The sequence below is a fragment of the Lupinus angustifolius genome, chromosome LG04 (assembly GCF_001865875.1).
Source record: "Lupinus angustifolius cultivar Tanjil chromosome LG04, LupAngTanjil_v1.0, whole genome shotgun sequence".
NCBI lineage: Eukaryota > Viridiplantae > Streptophyta > Magnoliopsida > Fabales > Fabaceae > Lupinus > Lupinus angustifolius.
In genome coordinates, this window is record NC_032012.1 from 25,955,344 (window position 1) to 25,963,109 (window position 7,766).

Genomic DNA, 7,766 nt, shown 5'->3' on the forward strand with positions numbered 1-7,766 from the left:
GAGAATGTAATGAATCTAGATACAAGGAAAAAGTGGGGAGCACATATACTATCTCATAGTTTTGTGTCACTCCATGTGTCAAGAGATGTGATTGGCCAAAAATATATTTAATAATTATAATTTTAAATTAAATAATTTTTTCAGCCAATCTAAGTTGATAGTATATGAAGTGGTGCATGGAGTGGAACAGCAGATGTGGTCACGAAAAAGTGATCACATTGTAATGCCATATTTCTAATGAAAATGTAATCCATGGGAATGTCTAGTTTCCTATTGCTCCTAGATTAGCCTATGGTTGTAATTATGTGTTTTACTTTTGTCTTACCCTTATAAATTCTTGTAATCTTGGTACTCTTTTACTTATATAATATATTTTGATTACCAAAAAAAGACTAGCAATGTTGCATGATAGATTATAAATATCGACATACAGTTTGTATACTAAATAAGTTGTTAGATATTAACAAATAAAGGAGCATATCATATGATCTTATACAACTTAAGAATCAATTTAGTAAATAAAAATTCTGTAGAAAAATGTATGTGAAGAGCAATTGATATGTGTAAAATTCATAAATGCGAATGATATATATTCCGAGTTATGAAAATAAAGAATGCGTGTGAGAGAGGTTATTACTTAGATGAGGTTATCACATGCGGGTGGGTCATCCTCCATAGCCATACAACTTTAGGAATGACATAACACTTTTGCACATGGTCTGAACTCTTCATAAAAAATGTTATAATAAGAAACAAATAATTAATACTAAAAAAAAGATTGTTCCCACGAGTAAGGTTACATGTAAAATATATTGGTTGTGGTTGTATGGGAGCTTGTGATTTGTTAACATTATTTGTATACTAATTTGGTGCAAGTCTTTGTCCAGATAGCAAATGATGGAGATTGTCAAGCTTGTATTCAAGAAGTGACGCTATTTTTTTGGATTTAATAGCTAAATGCCACAAATCTTATGTCCCTAGCTTTTGTCTCTATTTGTGCCATGCATGCATAAGGGTCAAGTAAGTCATTATTATTTTTAATTCACATATTTACCCAAACAATCTTTGTGAATGGAAAAACAAAGTGAAACAGCTCATCTCTTTGTGAAATTCTAAAGTGTAGCCCGTGAGTCTGAGGCCACTAAATGATTGCAATTACCAAACATATTATAAACCATAGTGCATGATGTCACATTTGGTCCATTGTTAGATTGACTGAGATTGAGTGTAACTAGTGTGACTTAACTTCGGTGTAAAATGATCATTCATCTATATATATATATATATATATAAATAGTGAAAAGGGTGCAAAGATAAGGCAACCAAGTTAATAAATTGGAGCAGACAAGTTAAGAAAAAAACATTTCTACATACATGCATGTGTTCACTTTCATAGCAAAATCTATTTAACTTCATTCCATTCCAAATGAAGACTTGAGAATCCTAAAGCAACTACGGTTTATCAACTTTGGGAATGTTGGGGTTGGCAACATTTATTGCCCAAAGCATTAACCAAATTCCAAGAAATTCTTTTCCTCGTCACTTTTTCTTGAGGGATGAAGGATAAAAATGGATGGGTTCAAGAAATAGAGCCTTTTATAAAGAGGAGCAAGTGAGCAAGGGGTATAAGCATGAGTTAAAAGGTAAACTAAGCTTATGGTGTATATGTATTTGTGCTGAGTGTGATTGTGGTCCGGGTTACAAATAGTGGTAATCAATTAAAAGGAAAAGAGAAAAGAAAATAAAGGGTAAAATGTCAACGATTATGGGAAAAAAAGCTTGTGGTGTATATGTATTTGTGCTTTGAAAGTTTGAATTATAATTCTCAGACTTCTTTTTGTAAACACTTTATCAAATTTTGTGCACATCATAGCCTTTGGGTGGCAACTAAATTCATAAATGTAATTCAACATTAGCTAAGTCAATATAAAGAATGTTTAACTACTTATGAGCCACCAATTTGTCAAGTTTTAACAATGATCCTAAGAGTGAATGAAAATGAGACACATAAACCCCCTCACAGAAAAGAAACTCTCATAATTATCTGCTCATGGTTTTCCAAAGGATTAACCCTTCAAAATTTGCATGTCTATTCTTTAGTTGGTCTTTGTAAAGCTCCTCAAATAGAATGCCAATGCCATATTGAAAATGAAGCAAAGAGAAAGTGTATAATAAAAGCCTCCAAAAATATACTTAATAGTGGGAAATTATTAAGGTTGGTATTAAAGTTGCACTTCCATGCTCAGCATATAAGGTAGCAAAAGGAATGGAAAATGTTCCCTGCCACTAAAAACTGGGTATATTCACTGCAAAAGAGAGGGTAAGGGAAAAGAGCATTGGGATTAACAAAAGGGGTAATGTGGGGTTTTATGGTATATCAAGATTTTGGGTGTTATGGTATATCCAAGCTTTTAGAAAGTATATTTGTAAGTTGCAGGATTAAGGTACAATACATCTCATTTGCCTACTTAAAAAGACTGGCTCTTTTAATATCCCTCTGCAGCACAAGGGGACAAACCAAAAGCCTCTTCTATTCCCTCCTCTTTCTTTCTTTCTTTCTCTCTCAACATACTTGTATGTGTCATCTTCCACTAGGGAATCTCATCTCATCTCATCAAACCTTACTTTTCTTCCTGTTTATTCCTTACAATCCTAATAATTACCTAAACTTTCTTTACAGTGCTACTCTCCCCTTTTTCCTTCTGCTACAAATCCTACCATCCACTCCACAAATATGACAGATATAAAGGTTGCAATTTCAATGCAATCTTGGATAAATACCCACTACAAAAACCAATCTTCAATAAGCATCTAGGATTAAATTTCTAACTGTATTATTATAATTGAAATAGAACTTTCATGGCTTTGATTTAGGCACCATGGTTCTGTTTCAAGCCCCTAAACAAAGATTGCATACAGCTGAATGCATATACTAGTGATGCCTGCTTGAATTTCTTCATAATCTAGCTTAAACAAAGAGAACAATGCTGCAGAGTGCAGATACTAATGACATGCCAACAAATATAACTAAACATAAAAGTGTGCACAGTAACATTAGATTTGCACACGAAGGGAAGATTCTTCCTCAACTTGTGTTACTGGTTACTAGCAATAATTTGTCCACCTTGCCTACATAAATCAGATCCTAAATAATGACTTTGGTCATTATTTCAAATCAAAATCACAGTTTCTATCACGCCTTTAATCGTTCCAGTCCAGGTTAAACATGAAGAATTTCAAGGAGAAACCATAATTAGTTAGTTACTTACACTGAGAGTCTATTGTTTTTGGTATAGTAATCTGGTTTAGCTTCGATGGGATTTCTTATTAAGAAAGGAAAAAATGAACGGTGGGATCACAGAATCAACCCAATAGAATTCCAATTTGTTATTTAAAAGCATATACAACTGGTATTAAGTAATTACACATAAGATGCTGAACACTATTCATATTAGTGATGATCATCCAATGTCGCCTCACTTCTACACAATTTTCTACATGTGGTTATAATGTTAACTATTCCACCCCGTTTTCTGCAGACCTACACTTTGATTCTGACACCCGTTGAATGAGCCATGGAGATACTTAACTAGCAATTTTCGACCAAGAAAAGCTTCAGTTTCAAATATGCACCAATTTGCTCTCTGAAGGTACTTGATGGGCCAATTCATCCATCGGGTTCACTTAACTAGGCATCTCATCTGACCCTGGCTTTGAGCTTTCCAGACGCAGTCCGACAAATTTTCCCATTACGCTCTTGAATGCCTAAACCACACAGGAAAAAGAAAGGTAAGAAATGAAAAGAAAATAAGATTTTCAATTCAACCGCCATCAAAATTGTGCACATTCTTAATTTATCCAGCATGTAATATAATTCGCTTTGGTTTAGTTTAATTAGCACACATTACGTTTAAATCACTATTTGTCTGAAAACTGCAAAAATCTAATAACCCAAATAGCATATTCTCTCTCGTGTATGACAGTGAAACTAGAGTCTCAATGCACATGCAGGGACCAATGTCAGATGCTCATGCACTGAAATAATGAGGATATACACAATTGTAAAGAGAGAAGATGCCATCTCAAAGTATATTTAGGAAATCTGTCCCTCTCACGGGAAAAAATACAGAAAAATTGAAGGCAGTCAAAATTGTCAAAAGCACTAAATTCCAAGAAATCAAAAACAGCTCGTTTGGTCAGAAAACCATAATGAGTTTGAATCCAAATTGAAAATGACACAAAGAATATGCCACGAAAGTAAAGGTAAGGCATAAAAAACAATAATAGACATCATGAAAAACCAAATGCTAGAAATGAAGTTAGAGTAGCAAGAATAGGACATGTAATAGATGTTATTAAGATTTAAAAAGTGCAATTATTGCCATACAGTAGTGACACAGATGAAAAGCCAATCATGCATGCCCAGATATGCTTCATGATTAGTGCAGCAGTAATTGAAACTGGGATGGAAATAACTTCACGGTGTTCCCAGCAATAGCTCATTCAACAAACGTCTACAGTACAGCAATTACCTGTTGAGTGAATGACTCTTTCCCTTTTAGAATTAAATTCATTGCTGCAGATTGGTCATCAAATGCACTGAAGAAAACCTCATAGAATCTACTCCTGTAATTATAAACTAGATGTTACTTTCTTGACAAACAATCACATGAAATACTTACCAAGATATTAATAAGTATCGTACCGATCTTCCTCAAGAATTTGTTGATCCATCTCATCAATTTTTTGAGAAATGACTTCAGCCCCAATTGGTGAAAGTACATGCAGTACAAAAGCCTCTAATGTTCTTGAGAAGTTGTGCTGAAAATAGTTAATGGGTCAATATAATTGAAACCAAATAATATAGTACTACTTAGAACTATCAATTATCAAACAAATAGCCCCACGATCATGGATGAAAAACGAGATTAGTATACGATATGAGTTGCAGAAGAAGCAGTAGCTCCAATAACATTGATAATTGGAAAAAGGATGGAGCACAATATGTAAAACAGAAAGAAGTAGTCATAGTGCCCCTATCCTAATAAGACAAACAAAATTCTCAAACACCTCCAACCCAAGCATCATTTTACAGAACACAGGAAATGCAAAGGAAAACCAGCTCCCTTACAAGTAGGTAAATTATTCTCATGGAAGAGAATCACATGAAATCATTCCCAAGAGAATGAGAAACATAAAACAAAATGTAGCTGTCAACTTGCAATATGTCAATCATAACTTCGTAAGCTTGTTTAATCACAATTAAAACACCCAAGTCACAGCTCAAAGTATCAAGAATGCATTAAGACACCAAACATTTTTGGCATTTGCAAGCTTTGTAGGTGACAAACTCACCGCCATAGCAAGAAAGACATTTTGAAGAGTTTGTGATTCGACATCCCAGAGAATTTTGGCAATTGGATCATCTCTCCAGTTGAAATTCACTTTTTTCTCACATTTATCACTCTCTCTAAGCTCATTAACATTTACAGAAGCTGAGAGTGATTGCTGGTCCTGGTTAGCACCAACATGGTTGTGAACCAAAGAAACAAGGTCATGAAGCACCTTTGCGGCAGCAGGTTCTAATTCAAGCAATGTGTTTCACTCTTGAAGTCTTTCCTCTTTTAAATCCATCCCTTTCAACATCTGACTATAATTGTCATCGCCATGATCTGGTAACAAAATTATCAAGACCAGTTAGAGAGCTATGGGTGAAAAGCTAAGGTGGAAAATTATTTTTCCTATAAGGAGACAACAATTTCATCATTATTAGCAGCTATCTTATGATTAATTTACCTGATTGTCCATTATCATGCAGCTTATATGCATGCATAGGGGTTTTACCAATTCCCAACTTAAGCAGTAGCTCGTCCTGTCCTAAATTGAAATTGAAAATAACTGTCCTAAATAAACTGTTTACATATATAAATATGCAGATTGGTCACAAGTAAACTAATGAACAAAGTAGGGTCTATTCTCCAATCCCCAAACACTCAACAAGTGGAGGAAAAAGATAAAGGTGGGCCTTATTAATATTATCTGCAGTAAATGACATATCCAAGTGAAGCACATACCATTTCTTTGTCAATCAGTCTTCGAATGTATCCATTGGGTCATTTGAAAAGAAAAATAACAATCAAATGTCAGCTTATAACACAAGCATCTATTCAGTGACAAATTTTAACAGACAACTTCACCAGTACCTTCTCAATATTCTGCGCAAATAATAAGCATCCATGTGTTCCAACATGGAAGACATAATGTTGGATCTCCACCAAAAGTTAATAGCAAGGGTCAAATCATCACTATCTACATGGTGGAACCTGCAGGCAAAGAACAGTGGTGAAATTAATGATATGTAGTGAGCAAGGGAAAGGCAACTAAGAAATTTATAGAGTAAAAGAAAATGCACATTGTCAATCGGACATACCTAAATAAGTAGTGTGTTTGTGCTAATACCATTTTAACAACCAAACATACAAACACCAACACAGAAGCCTTTTCCCAATAGATGAGGTCGACTACATGACCAAATGACGTCACTATAACAGTGTGACCTTATTGTAAACCATTCATTTAGAACTGCCATTTTAATCCGAGTACTTTTTAATGGTTTAACCTATAGTTTTTCTTGTCTCTCTCTTTGCTCATAACTGTTAGAATATCCTCCACCTAATCTACTCTTCTTAATGGTACTTCAAAAGGTCTTATCCTCACATAGCTAAACCATCTAAGGCAATATTGTACCATCTTTTAGATAATAGGTGCTACACGTGCTTTCCCTCTAGCACATTCATTGCTATCTTATTGTATGTCTACTCCATCTTTATAACACTATTAATTAGGCAAATACAGTGTACACACACAGGGAGCCTAACAATCAGTGAGTGCATCCATTATACAGTAGTTCTCTTGTATTGTCTTTTTCTCATTATGCTTCTTTAGAATACGTGTGATTGGAAGCTTCCCCATATATAGGCATTGGATAGAGTGAGGGACTAGCAGAAGGACACCACAAAACAACTGCAGAGAATTTGGTTCTGTTAGAGAAGGGCAGAAAGGGGATTGGGGAAGGAAAGAAGGTTGAGAAGGACTATTAGAGTAAGTAACTGAAATACCTAGAAAGGAACTTTACCAAACTGTATCAGTATGTGAATCACTAAGCACAATTAAAACATTTTGTGTTTTAGTTTATTTTTTGTAACCTATTTTAACGAAGCTCATCAGTTCATTTGTAACAACTATACAAAAAAATGTTGATTTGTAATAATTTAAAACTAGACCCAAAAAATATTAGTTCATGAATCACGATAATGAGTAGTAATTGATGATACAGTTGAATCCAGATAGGGCCTGGGAAATCAACACTGAAAAACATGAAGAAGCAAATAGAGTTCCAGTTATTTACTATTACATTAGTTTACACATTAACTAGATTAGAGCATCAGCAAGCCATAACGACGATTTGATTTTCCACATAAACTGATAGCATGTTCCTGACATGGAGCGCCTCCACCATTGCAAGTGGAAACAAATTCATGCCATGGCATAGAACAATACATCAAGAAAAGGAAGAATACATATACCTTACCTTGTTTGCAGCCACAAATTTATAGAAGATAGTTCTTTTGCCGCCAAAAATGGAGGCTGCAGACAACAACTTGCTTAAATTAGAACTCCAAGTAAAAAATCCTATTAGGAATAACAATGTACCATGCATAATTATAGACTACATGACAAAATAGTGAGGATAAATGCACTAACGA

At 34.4% G+C, this 7,766-nt stretch overlaps 1 pseudogene; it reads right to left on the reverse strand.

Moving 5' to 3' along the window:
- LOC109346660 lies at positions 3,364 to 7,249 on the reverse strand (annotated as a pseudogene).